Source organism: Erythrolamprus reginae, chromosome 6, assembly GCF_031021105.1.
Source record: "Erythrolamprus reginae isolate rEryReg1 chromosome 6, rEryReg1.hap1, whole genome shotgun sequence".
In the NCBI taxonomy this organism is placed as follows: Eukaryota; Metazoa; Chordata; class Lepidosauria; order Squamata; family Dipsadidae; genus Erythrolamprus; species Erythrolamprus reginae.
In genome coordinates this window covers 76,088,077-76,102,909 of record NC_091955.1, presented here as the reverse complement: position 1 = coordinate 76,102,909, position 14,833 = coordinate 76,088,077, and the positions used below count along the sequence as shown (strand labels likewise).

The window sequence follows — 14,833 nt, the reverse complement described above, 5'->3', positions numbered from 1 at the left end:
TTCCTATGGTCTTAGGCGACCCCTGTGAAACAGTCCCGACTCCCGACCCCCAGGTTGAAAACCACTGCTCTAAACTAAAGAACAGCCCCGGAGAAATTAGCACTACAACTCCCAGAATCCATTTTTGCACTGGCGAGAAGATCATTTTCCTTTTCTCTTAGCACAGGGGGTAGGCAAAGTTGGGCTCTTCTATGACCTGTGGACTTCAACTCCCAGAATTCCTGAGCTAGCATGATTGGCTCAGGAATTCTGGGAGTTGAAGTCCACAGGTTATAGAAGAGCTCAACTTTAGCACGCGGGGACTTAAGTTTGCTTTGCTTGGCTCAGCTTCATGGTTTCGACAACACCTGTCTCGGCTGGAAGAATGCTTCCTTGCGGGGGGGGCCGGAGAAGAAAACAAATCTGCCCCAGCCTTGGCCTCTGCAAATAACCACGTCGCCTTGGAAAGCCGGGAATTATAATGCTACCATGTCGGAACCAAAAATGCTTGGCTTGAAATTTAAGCGTCTGACTAGCAGCCTCGGTGTGTGCTTATTTCTGTGAGTTGTCAATTTCACGTTTGTATTGTTCGCGGGGAAATCCTAAAAGCGCTCCTTTTTTTTTTCTTCTGAGGGGATCGCCCAGAGAGGAATGAAAGGGCCCCGCCCACTCCTAGAAAAGTTAAGAACCGGCCAAAGTGAGAGTCACGTGTGCGATTGCAACTAAGAATGAAAGCAATTTTAAGATTTAGCGGTCTTGAGACGTTTCTTAGCCTCTTTGTTCAAGGTTCCCTTATATCAGTGTTTCCCAATCATGGCAACTTGGAGATATTTGGACTTCAACTCCCAGAATTCCCCAGCCAGCATTCACTGGCTGGGGAATTCTGGAAGTTGAAGTCCAAATACCTTCAAGTTGCCAAGGTTGAGAAACACTGCCCTATATAAATAGGATATGGGTTGGTTATATATAAAGAATGTAATCCACCAACAGCCCGAAGAGGAGTAGTAGTAGTAGTAGTAGTAGTAGTAGTAGCAGCAGCAGCAGCAGCAGCAGCAGCAGCAGCAGCAGCAGCAGCAGCAGCAACAACAACAACAATAATAATAATAATAATAATAATAATAATAATAATAAGCGCCTGACTGGTGATGAAATACGAAATCCAGCATAGTGATCTCGTTTGCTGTGTTGTACTGACATAATAATAATAATAATAATAATAATAATAATAATAATAATAATAATAATAATCTTGTTCCAGCTCAGACATTAGGTTGCAACATACTTTAAATCTGAAAAAATAAATATTTAAAAAGGGAATACTGTAGAACAGAAATTGAAACAAAGGATCTCTTTCCTGTGTGCATGAATCAATTAGTCTGGAGACCTCTTCATGCAGAAGCTGTCTCAGTTCAAACCCTTTAATATTTTACACTGCTTAGGAGCAAATTTGTCTATGTTAGGTTTTTAAAAAAATATACAATACATGCCGCACAAAAACGATTCCACCAGTTATTATCTATTCAGCAGATGGAGGAAAGGACTATATAAATAGGATATGGGGTGGATGGGTTGCTTGCTTTTCTTATATACATATCTCATGTAATCCATTGTCATAACATTCAACAATATTTTAAGGCACCTCCAGTTAAATGTTTCTTAGATCTGTGGTTTTAAGGCTTTCTGCTTAAAATTGCTCTGCATATGTGACTTCTCCTTTTCCAAATGAAAATACCTAACAAAAGAGGCAATGAGCAGCTAAATCAATATACAACAGCCGATTAGCTTTGTTTTGTCCTCAGAGGTTTGCAACTATTATTAAGCAAATGAAAGACACTGGTGCATTCCCCCCCCCCTTTACAAAAATTACTAAATTGGAGTTTGGTGGGATCATGAAGATGTATGTTTTTAATGTAACTTAGAACTAAGGAGAAATTTCCTGACAGTTGGAACAATTAATCAATGGAACAGGTTGCCTCCAGAAGTTGTAAATGGAATGGAATGGAATGGAATCGAACAGAACAGAATACTGTAGAATAGAATTTTTTTTGGCCAAATGTGATTGGACACACAAGGAATTTGTCTTTGGTGCAGATGCTCTGAGGGTGAATAGCCCAGCCAGGCGGTAGGGAAAGCAAGTAGGATGCTTGGCTGCATAGCTAGAGGTATAACAAGCAGAAAGAGGGAGATTGTGATCCCACTATATAGAGCGCTGGTGAGACCACATTTGGAATACAGTACTGTGTTCAGTTCTGGAGACCTCACCTACAAAAAGATATTGATAAAATTGAATGGGTCCAGAGACAGGCTACCAAAAAGGTGGAAGGCTTTAAGCATAAAACTTATCAGGAAAGACTTCATGAACTCAATCTGTATAGTCTGGAGGACAGAAGGGAAAGGGGGGACATGATTGAAACATTTAAATATGTTAAAGGATTCAATAAGGTTCAGGAGGGAAGTGTTTTTAATAGGAAAGTGTAACACAAGAACAAGGGGCCACAATCTGATGTTAGTTGGGGGAAAGATCAAAAGCAACATGAGAAAATATTATTTTACTGAAAGAGTAGTAGATGCTTGGAACAAACCTCCAGCAGACATGGTTGCTAAATCCACAGTAACTGAATTTAAACATGCCTGGGATAAACATATATCCATCCTAAGATAAAATACAAGAAATAGTATAAGGACAGACTAGATGGACCATGAGGTTTTTTTCTGCCATCAATCTTCTATAGTTCTATGTTTCTAGTGTACATAAAAATAAAAAGATACATTTGTCAGGAATCATGGGGTACAACACTTAATGATTGTCATAGGGGCCAAATAAGCAACAAAGAAACAATATTAATAAAAATCTTAAGGATACAAGCAACAAGTTACAGTCATACAGTCATAAGTGGGAGGAAATGGTGATAGGAATAATGAGAAAAAACTAGTAGTGATAGTAATGCAGACTTAGTAAACAGTTTGACAGTGTTGAAGGAATTATTTGTTTAGCAGAGTGATGACGTTAGGGAAAAACCTGTTTTTGTGTCTAGTTGTCTTGTTGTGTGGTGCTTTGTAGCGATGTTTTGACGGTCGGAGTTGAAACAGTTTATGTCCAGGATGCGAGGGGTCAGTGAATGCTCCAACACTGGAAGTTTTTAAGAAAATGTTGGATAACCATCCGTCCGAAGTTGTGTAGGGTTTCCTGCCTAAGCAGAGGGTTGGACTAGACCCTCCAAGATCCTTTGCAACTCTGTTGTTATGATTAATGCCTTTACTATCATGGCAGGTTCTCTGAAAATACCAGAAAGGACCTTGCTTTTTTAACATTTTACTTTTATTGATTTTCATATTTTCCACATCTTAATATTTCTAAGCAGATCTACATCCTTATATATACATTAATATTGATACTTATATAATTTATACATTATACATTGCGGTTTCTTGTTGTCTCTTCTTCCGTTTTCTACCCCACATTGTTTTATTTTTATTTATTATTATTTTATATATTTATTTATTTATATTTATTTTGTCAAGTATATATTTGGCAGTATACAAAGATACAACAAAGTTTACATACATGATATAATCCGATCTGATCTAACAGTAGTTCATAAAATCATATACCAAAATGTCCTTACTGTTAGTGACTACTTCTCCTTCAACCACAACAACACACGGGCATGTAATAGATTCAAACTTAACATAAAGCGTTCCAAACTAGATTGCAGAAAATACGACTTCAGCAATAGAGTGATCAACGCCTGGAATGCACTACCTGACTCTGTGGTTTCTTCCCCAAACCTCAAAAACGTTAACCTCAGATTTTCTACAGTTGACCTCTCCCCTTTTCTAAGAAGTTTGTAAGGGGCGTGCATAAGCTCACCATTGTACCTACCATCCCTGCCTACTGTCCTATTGTCTTCTTTTATCCTTCCTTCCTTCCTTCCTTCCTTCATTCTATTGATTGATTGATTGATTGATTGGATTTGTATGCCGCCCCTCTCCGTAGACTCGGGGCGGCTAACAATAATAAAAAACAGCATGTAAATCCAATACTAAAACAACTAAAAAACCCTTATTTTAAAACCAATCGTACATACAAACAAACATACCATGCATAAGTTGTAAAGGCCTAGGTGGAAAGAGTATCTCAGTTCCCCCATGCCTGATGGCAGAGGTGGGTTTTAAGGAGCTTACAAAAGGCGAGGAGGGTGGGGCAATTCTAATCTCCGGGGGGAGTTGATTCCAGAGGGCCGGGGCCGCCACAGAGAAGGCTCTTCTCCTGGGCCCTGCCAAACGACATTGTTTAGTTGACGGGATCATTACTTGCTACTTATGTTATGCTTATACAAATTACTATCCTATGCTTGTTTGACAAATACATAAATAAAAAAAAATGATATTGGTACTAATAATAGAGAAACATTAGGACAGGAACGTTAGGCACCTGGTGCACTTATGCACGCCCTTTACTGACTTCTCAGGAATCCGTAATGTATCACAGCAGTATCATTTCCTGTGATTAACTTACTCTTAATCTTTCTTTTCTTTGTCCATTCATACAATGTAATCTAAATATTGTGATATTCAGAGTCTTTTTGTCCATTTAACTCCATCGTTAATCTGTCACTCTCAGCACAGTCATATTTATTTTTGTAATTTCCTTTTCCAGTGGTGTCTGAGAATCTTTCCATCCTTGCGCATAAGTAAATCCTTGCTGCAGTCCCAATGTGTAGTATTAGATACAGTATTTGATATTTTTTGGGTATTCTTTTCTACTAATTCCTGACAAAAATAATTCAGTTGTATACTCTGTTACCAGAAAGAACCTGCGGAGAGGGGCGGCATACAAATCTAAATAATAAATTAATAAATTAATAAATTAATAAATTAATAAATTGATAAATTGATAAATTAATAAATTAATAAATTAATAAATTAATAAATAATAAATAATAAATAATAAATAATAAATAATAAATAATAAATAATAAATAATAAATAATAAATAATAAATAATAAATAATAAATAATAAATAATAAATCATTATCATCATCATCCTTATCATTATTATTTATTAGATTTGTATGCCGCCCCGTTCTGGAGACTTGGAGTGGCTCACAACAACAAAATACAGTACAAATCTAATGATTAAAAACAGTTTAAAACCCATTAATATTAAAAAAAAAAAAAACAGTCATACATCCCAAACAAACCATACATAAAATGGAACGGCCCAGGGGAATCAATTTCCCCATGCCTGATGGCAGAGGTGGGTTTTAAGGAGTTTGCAAAAGGCGAGGAGGGTGGGGGCAGTCCTGATCTCCGGGGGGAGTTAATTCCAGAGGGTCGGGGCCGCCACAGAAAAGGCTCTTCCCATGGGGCCTGCCAGATGACATTGTTTCGTCGACGAGACCCGGAGAAGGCCAACTCTGTGGGACCTAATCGGTCGATGGGATTTATGCGGTAGAAAGCGGTGTATTTTATGCCTCTCATGAGGTTAGTTTGAATTTGCTGGAGAGGCTGGCTTTTTCAGTGAGACTTTGTGTCTGGATAGATTCTTTATAACTGATTTTTTTGGTGATTTACTTAATGGGATCAAGCAGCTTTTGTTTGTATCACTTAGCGACCATATAAAGATAGTCCTCAACTTACAACAGTTCATTTAATGACCATTCAAAGTTACAGTGGTGCTGAAAAATGTGACTTACAACCATTTTTCAGTTACAACCTTGGCGGCATTGCCCATGATCCAGTAACGTATGAGGACACCACACTGGTAGTAACAGGAAGCAAAATCCCGCAAGGGGATGTGCGCATCTTTCAGCATCTTTTGCTTCTGTGCATGGGCAAAAGCCAAAAAATCACCGAAATCTCACTTGTGCATCCCCTCGGGAAATTTCTTACTGGGATGTGTGCGCGCGCATGCCAGAGATGAAAAGCTGCATGTTCAGTGCACCGGTAGCTGTGGTAGCGGCAACCCCCGCCTACCATGATTGTGTGATCACCAAACTTGATTCATATTTATAACTGCGGAGTTTGCGGAGAGGGGAGGCATACAAATCCAATAAATAAATAAATAAATAAATAAATAAATAACTGTTACTGTCTTCCAAGGTCCTGTGGATCACCTTTTGTGACATTCCGACAAGCAAAGTCAGTGGGGCAGCCAGATTCATTTAACAACTGGGTGGCTAATTTATCATAGAAACATAGAAACTTAGAAGATTGATGGCAGAAAAAGACCTCATGGTCCATCTAGTCTGCCCTTATACTATTTCCTGTATTTCATCTTAGGATGGATATATGTTTATCCCAGGCATGTTTAAATTCAGTTTCTATGGATGTTTGTTCCAAGCATCTACAGTGATCCCCTGAGTTTCGCGATCCCGATCATTGCGAATCGCTATATCACGATTTTTCCACCCGATGACGTCACTCCCTTCCTTTCTCATCTTTCTTTCTCTCTCTCTTTCTCTATCTTGCTTCTTCCTCTCTCACACTCTCTTCCTCCCTCTCTCATCTCTTTCTTTCCTTCTCTCTCTTTCTCTATCTCTCCCCCTCTTGCTCTCCAGCGATGGGGAAACCCCATCTTCGGCTCCTCGCTGCTGCGGCGCTGCAAGCGAGCAGCCGGGCGGGCGGGCGAACGGGCAAGCGGCAAGCGATCTTGGGGTTTCCCCTTTGCCTGGGCAACGGGGAAACCCCAAGATCGCTTGCCGCTTGCCCGTTCGCCCGCCCGCCCGGCTGCTCGCTGCTGCGGCGCTGCAAGCGAGCAGCCGGGCGAACGGGCAAGCGGCAAGCGATCTTGGGGTTTCCCCGTTGCCTGGGCAACGGGGAAACCCCATCTTCGGCTCCTCAATGCTGCCGCGCTGCGGAGCAGATCAGCTGTTGGGCGGCCGAAGGGGTCTTCCCTGCTGCCCACACGCAAACTCCACCATCTGCACATGCGCGGCCATGGAAAACAGGACGCGCATGCGCAGATGGTGTTTTTACTTCCGTGCCGCTACATCGCGAGTTTACGATTATCGCGAGGGGTCTTGGAACGGAACCCTCGCGATAATCGGATGATCACTGTACTACTCTTTCAGTAAAATAATATTTTATCAATAATAATATCAAGTGCAGGGATTCACTTAATTCTGGGAAGGAAGGTTGTAAAACATGGCAAAACTCACCTAACAAATGTCTCACTTAACAATAGAAATTTTGGGCTCAATAATATTTGTAAGTCAAGCCGCAGTGACGCAGTGGTTAGAGTGCAGTGCTGCAGGCTACTTCTGCTGATCACCAGCTGCTAGCAGTTTGGCAGATCAAATTTCACCAGGTTCAAGGTTGACTCAGCCTTCCATCTTTCCAAGGTTGGTAAAATGAGGACCCAGATTGTTGGGGGCAATATATGCTATTTCTGTAAACCAATTAGATAGGGCTGTAAAGCACTATGAAGCCGTGTATAAGTCTAAGTGCTATTGCTATTGCTAACTACCTGTATTAGCTAGGATGCTATGAACGTCCAACTGTTGGAACCTGTGCCCTTCTGGTGCTTAATTCTTAAATATGATTTGCTGTTCTGTTTTTCTTTTTCTTAACCTTGTGTATCTGTTTAAAATAAAGACTTCAATGTTCTACTTAAAACCAGAACCTACAGTATATATAACCTTTTGAGGGACTCAATCCTTTCCTCTTCCAAACCTTAACTTAGTATGAAAAAAAAATAATCAAATTTCACACCTTTAATATACATACCCTAAATTGTAATTACTGTAATAATGTACTTTTACATTTCTAATAGTCTGCTTTATGTAAACAATAGATACTATCAAACAGTAATATTGGACAACAATTGTTTTGAAAAAAATATAATGCATCAAGACTTATAACAATATAATAAAAAGGAGGGGAAAAACCTTTTGCCATAAGGCCTGCATTGCCTTTTTGAAATCAGTTACTACCCTTTAGTTTTAGCATCCCAAAATGACTTGTTAGAAAGGCTGGTTAAGGATGCTAAATTGCAAACTGTGAAAGGGGAACCGCCCTGAACGTAAATATAACGTGTAATTAATGCCTAATCGTAAACTTTCCCGAACAATGTATTGCAGGGTGATTGGCAATGGGAAAATTTGAGTGGCTGCAAGATTCTCTGTATATCTTTAGGCTATTCCTTTATTATTATTATTATTATTATTATTATTATTATTATTATTACTACTACTACTACTACTAGTAGTAGTAGTAGTAGTAGTAGTATTTATTAGATTTGTATGCCGCCCCTCTCCGCAGACTTGGGGTGGCTCACAACAGTGATAAAACAATATACAATAACAAATCTAATATTAAAAGTCTAAAATAATAATTTAACATCCTTGCACCAGGAGCAGCAGATGGAAACTTATTAGCACTACTGTAGCACTTAGGTGCTAAAGATAGAAGAAAGGACACGTGGATGGCTGATATATGAAAATTACACTTTTATAGGGGAACTGCAAGGACATCTCTACTTCCCTGTCCAATTGTGCTAAAATCAAACTAGTTTATAGAGGTGTGTAGGGTGTATCCCCAAACAAAGCCAAACAATGGCTATAATTTCCCAGCTCTTTTTAAGGAACTGGTCTAAATACTTGAGGGGAAAAAAAGGTCAGTGTTACATAGAAACATAGAAACATAGAAGACTGACGGCAGAAAAAGACCTCATGGTCTATCTAGTCTGCCCTTATACTATTTCCTGTATTTTATCTTAGGATGGATATATGTTTATCCCAGGTATGTTTAAATTCAGTTACTGTGGATTTACCAACCACGTCTGCTGGAAGTTTGTTCCAAGGATCTACTACTCTTTCAGTGAAATAATATTTCCTCACGTTGCTTTTGATCTTTCCCCCAGCTAACTTCAGATTGTGTCCCCTTGTTCTTGTGTTCACTTTCCTATTAAAAACACTTCCCTCCTGAACCTTATTTAACCCTTTAACATATTTAAATGTTTCGATCATGTCCCCCCTTTTCCTTCTGTCCTCCAGACTACAGTGATCCCCCGTTTATTGCGTCCCCAACCATTGCGAACAGGGTACTTCGCGATTTTTCAACCCGGAAGTCAAAATACCATCTACGCATGCGTGCCCGTTTTTTCTATGGGCACGCATGCGTAGATGGCAACCGGGAGATCAGCTGCTGGGCGGCTTCCCCGGGTCTTCCCCCTCTTGCTGGCGTCAGCGAGGAGTTTCCCCACCGCCCACGCAAACTCCTCGCTGCCGCCCGCCCTTCGCCCGCCCACGCCGTTCATTCTCGCCGCTTTCGAGCTGAGTCCTGAAGTGAATTCGCTCCAGGACTCAGCTCGAAAGCGCCAAGAGCCAGCGTGGACAAGCCGTTCGCTGGCGCTGGCTATCGGCGCTTTTGAGCTGAGTCCGGAAGCGAATTCGCTCCCGGACTCAGCTCGAAAGCGCCGAGAGCCAGCGTGGACAAGCCGTTCGTTGGCGCTGGCTATCGGCGCTTTTGAGCTGAGTCCGGAAGCGAATTCGCTCCCGGACTCAGCTCGAAAGCACCGAGAGCCAGCGCCCCCCGGACCCCCAACCCGGGTTTGGGGGGCTGCTAGGAAGCCCCCCATGCCGGCGGCAAACAGCCGCCCCGCCCCCAATCTTCGGCTCCTCGCTAGCGCTGTGGGAGTAAAAACACCATCTGCACATGCGCAGATGGTGTTTTTACTTCCGCAGCGCTACTTCGCGAAAACCCGCTCGTTGCGGGGGGTCCTGGAACGGAACCCTCGCAACGAGTGGGGGATCAGCGGGGGATCACTGTATACAGATTGAGTTCATTAAGTCTTTCCTGATACGTTTTATGCTTAAGACCTTCCACCATTCTTGTAGCCCATCTTTGGACCCGTTCAATTTTGTCAATATCTTTTTGTAGGTGAGGTCTCCAGAACTGAACACAGTACTCCAAATATGGTCTCACCAGCGCTCTATATAAGGGGATCACAATCTCCCTCTTCCTGCTTGTTATACCTCTAGCTATGCAGCCAAGCATCCTACTTGCTTTTCCTACCGCCCGACCACACTGCTCACCCATTTTGAGACTGTCAGAAATCACTACCCCTAAATCCTTCTCTTCTGAAGTTTTTGCTAACACAGAACTGCCAATGCCAGTGTTGTCAGATAATGAATGAATAGGCCATAATTTTTCTGCTTTGTTTAATTTTTTCAAGATCCAAAGTCCAAAGGGTGGAGCTGGCTTGCACAGGCTTGTGGTGTGGTTTAAAAGTTTCTGGGAAAGAAGAGGATAAAAGGAAGAATTTTATACAGCCAGGAGCTAATAAAGTTGGCCGCTTCCCGCCCCATGAAATTAACACTTACCTGAGCAGCAAAAATTGAGGAGGTGAGATTTCCCCCTTCATTTCTTCTGTATTGGCATGGGAGAAGTTTGGCAAGGAGAGTTCAGTCATAGCTTTGTGTGTTTGTACGCTTCCATCCTAGCCTGTTCAAAGAGAAAGGTATGAGATATCTTTTTATGTGTGTTTGACAGCAGGGGTTGGCTGGTGAGTACCATTCAATTGTTTCTAGAGATGAAAACTTAATGAAACACTATATAGCACTTCCCGAAATATATTAAAATGAAAAGGAAAGTTCATGCTAAATAATTGGAGCTGTAGAAGACTAGCTAGGTTTTTGACTCATAATCTATGCAAGTCTATTCACAGGTAAATTGCCCTGAATTCCACACAGTTTATTCTTCAGAACATGTTTAGAGATTGTAGTTTTAGAAGTGCATAAAACGGTATATTTGCAGACATTTAATATAATTTGGTGATTTATAGAGAACTGGCAATTATTATTTTCAGGAGACAAAAATAAATAAAATAGACCAAGCACAGTTAATATATCATGAGGATTTGATATATTAGCTAAACTTGTCATATGAATGCATTCGGTGGGAGAAAGAGGCAATCTCTGTCCGGTAGAACTCTGAAAAAATACAGTAATCTGGGATAGGTGTAAGAGAAGGAACTGTAGTTCTTAGTATCACTTGAACCACTAATAATAATAATAAAATAATAATAATAATAATAATAATAATAATAATAATTATTATTATTATTTATTAGATTTGTATGCTGCCCCTCTCCGAAGACTCCAGGCTGCTCACATAGAAACATAGAAGACTGACGGCAGAAAAAGACCTCATGGTCCATCTAGTCTGCCCTTATACTATTTCCTGTATTTTATCCTACAATGGATGTATGTTTATCCCAGGCATGTTTAAATTCAGTTACTGTGGATTTACCAACCACGTCTGCTGGAAGTTTGTTCCAAGGATATATTACTCTTTCAGTAAAATAACATTTTCTCACGTTGCTTTTGATCTTTCCCCCAACTAACTTCAGATTATGTCCCCTTGTTCTTGTGTTCACTTTCCTATTAAAAACACTTCCCTCCTGAACCTTATTTAACCCTTTAACATATTTAAATGTTTCGATCATGTCCCCCCTTTTCCTTCTGTCCTCCAGACTATGCAGATTGAGTTCATTAAGTCTTTCCTGATACGTTTTATGCTTAAGACCTTCCACCATTCTTGTAGCCCGTCTTTGGACCCGTTCAATTTTGTCAATATCTTTTTGTAGGTGAGGTCTCCAGAACTGAACACAGTATTCCAAATGTGGTCTCACCAGCGCTCTTTATAAGGGGATCACAATCTCCCTCTTCCTGCTTGTTATACCTGTAGCTATAACATATAACAATATGTTGGTACGCCACCTCCTATTCAGGAGAAAGAGCTCTTTTTTCCAAAATTGCAAAATGTAATGTGTTCTACAATGAGAAAATACAATGCTCATAACAATACCTCCTCTCTAGGATTACTGGTCTAAAATAATGTTTCCCAACCTTAACCATTTTCTTCATGTTGATTGAGAAATTCTGGAATATAAAACCCATATATTTTACAATTGCTAAGGTTGAGAAAAACACTAGTCGAAAATCAGATATAGTACATTATGCATGAAATAAATTATAAATTATAACCATTACATGTGGAAATTTTGCCCTGCTTTTTCATGCCTGTCCTTTGAAAATATATTTTAATAATGATAGCGTTTGATATATTTTTTTTAAAAACCAGGCAAAAATATGTTGGAGATAAATTAAATCAAATTTTAAAATCATTATAAATACAATTAATGTGGACTAAACTGTATTTGAGTGCTTCTAATGCTTGTATATTTTGAAATATAAAACATGCCCATTTGATTTGTGTGCAAAAAAGGTAATTTTAAAAGTCTAAGACAATGCTATCTGCGACAAGGATTCTTGTTCAGCATCAATGAAAAATGGGCATCCTGTTTTGGAGCATTATTCGACACATGAAAATGCTCCTGGCCGTCTTTTTGAGGCCACAATTTAGTAGCCAGTTATTCAGTGTGGTTTTAACTGGCATTTAAAAATTAATCTATGCATCATGAAAAAGCTGTAGAATTCTGGTCATTATTATTTCAGAGCGAAGGTGACGGGTTATATCACATTTTTCAAAGCTCCCTAGGGGGTAGTAACAACATATGTTCTCTGCAAATAGTGTAGGAGCTAGTTCAGAGTGGAAAATCAGGTTAAATATATATTTTTTCCCTGAGTGCTAATTAGCTACTAGCAAGCACTGTTTTAAAAAATGGCTATACTGTACCTGTATTTTTATTTCCTTTTACCAGACAGATACCTACCAGAATTATATATTCTTAACTTTCTTTGAACTTGATGTGCTTTAAGATAATTGATTCTTGGACTTAAAAGTGTTCTGACTTGTTCCAAATAGAGATTTTTTGCCAGTGGAGGAAACAAAGTGTTACTCTTAAAGACTACTAAATGTATTATTGTGTAAACTAATCTTTAAAATGCCGCAAGATTCCATTGTTTTTGCTGCAGCGGTTCCACATCTTTCTGGATATTAATAAATAACACGAAGGGTCTTATTAGATTTACTTGATATTAATTTGTTGCTTCTTTTCCATATTCAAAGAAGAATGTAGGTTAAACTGCCACTGAAGTAAGGCCTACAGCAGCGGTCCCCAAACTACGGCCCGCGGGCCGGATGCGGCCCAATGAGGTCTTTTAACCGGCCCGCAGCAGCTCATGATATTTTACTGATCGATATAATAAGCTCCCAAATCTCTTGTCCACTCATCGCGGTCGGCTGCTGAGCGAGGAGAAGGTGGAGAGGCAAGGGGGTGGGGAGGAAAGCAGGCCTTCAATTGGCCGCTTCCTTTGCCGCCTTTAGGGAGAGAAACCCTATGGCAGAGCGGGAAAGAAATTGGCCAATTGCAGACCCGCTATCCTCCCCGCCCCCTTGCCTCTCCACCTTCTCCTCGCTCAGCAGCCGACCACGGTGAGAAAGAGGGAGAGATAGAAAGAGTGAGTGAGAGAAAGAGAAGAGAGAGAAAGAAAAGAGAGAGAGAAAGAAAGAGAGAGGTGGGGAGGGAGAGAAAGAGGGAGAGATAGAGAGGGAGAGAGAAAGGAAGAGGAGAGATAGAAAAGGAGAAAGAAAGGAGGAGACCGAGAGAGGGAGAGAGAAAGAAAGAGAGAGAGATACAAAGAGAGAGAGTGAGAGAAAGAGAGAAGAGAGAGAGAGAAAGCAAGAGACAGAGAAAGAGAAAGAGAGAAGGACAGAGAGAAAGAGAGAGAGAGAAATAGAAAGAGAGAAGGACAGAAAGAGAGAGAGAGAGAGAGAAAGAAAGAAAGAAAGAAAGAAAGAGGGAGAATAAATATTAAATATTGTATTTGTTCCCATTTTGTTTTTTACTTTAAATAAGGTATGTGCAGTGTGCATAGGGATTTGTTCATACGTTTTTCTAATAGTCCGGCCCTCCAACAGTCTGAGGGACAGTGAACTGGCCCCCAGGGTAAAAAGTTTGGGGACCCCTGGCCTACAGAGTTCAGCGGGACTTATTCCTGTATGTCTACAGAATTGCCTTATAAACTTGTGTATTAGGTATTTAGTCCCAGGTGAGAGAAAATAAGTATGGAGAAATTTTGGAAGCAGCTGGGAGGGATGACAGTTGCCATATGTCTCTAAAACAAACACAGGACTAGCCAAATCTTCAACACCAAGAGATAGCAGCAGGAATTTATTGTCTCCCTTGCAGCCCATTTGTTGAAATGGAAAACAATTCATTGTGAAGTCATATGGGGACATAGCCAGTTTTCTTGGGCCTATTTGTATATTTGATATTTCCAATGGACTCTCAATGTTCACACCCAAAGTACACTGATATGGTAACTGATATTCATGGTCTTAATTACATACTTCAGCCTTAGATAGGAAAAAGTAAAAAGGACTGAGGTTTTTTTTAGTCAACTTAAGCACTTCAGGTATGCTCAGTTCTCTTGGAATGCAACCCATGTCTTACTTAGTTTTGGGGTGTGAATGTGATAAACACATTTACTAATTGCTTCCATTGTAATGCTATACGAGCAATTCTTACTCTTGTGGCATACAGCTGCTGATGTACAATGCATTGCATTTATTCAAGGTTGTTAGATTTTTCTCACCATCAGATGAGAAATTCTTACCTTTGCTATTCTTGCCTCCGGAGATGACTAGCCCTGGCAGAGATTTCTAGATTTTGGAACATAAACAAGATTGAGTCCGGTTAGGATTGTGGATGGGCAATACCAGAGCTATAGACCAGACTGGGAACTAAGTAACTTTCTGTCTGTCTGTCTGTCTGTCTGTCTGTCTGTCTGTCTGTCTGTCTGTCTGTCTGTCTGTCTGTCTGCCTGCCTGCCTGCCTGCCTGCCTGCCTGCCTGCCTGCCTGCCTGCCTGCCTGCCTGCCTACCTACCTATCTATATTGTGTCAAGTACATATTGGTATAACAATGCTTAATGCCCCCGGA

The 14,833-nt window shown here is 40.4% G+C and overlaps 1 protein-coding gene across 4 annotated transcripts in view; it reads left to right on the top strand.

The window, feature by feature from the left end:
* Positions 1–233: 233 nt before the first annotated feature.
* The window catches only part of TBXAS1 (thromboxane A synthase 1), a 324,636-nt gene continuing 310,036 nt past the window's right edge, over positions 234–14,833 (top strand). The window contains exons 1-2 of one of the 4 annotated variants that reach the window (XM_070756309.1): positions 329–523; positions 10,161–10,330. The gene's annotated coding sequence lies outside the window, so the exon portion shown is untranslated. The other 3 variants (XM_070756307.1, XM_070756310.1, XM_070756311.1) reach the window with 3 other exon arrangements.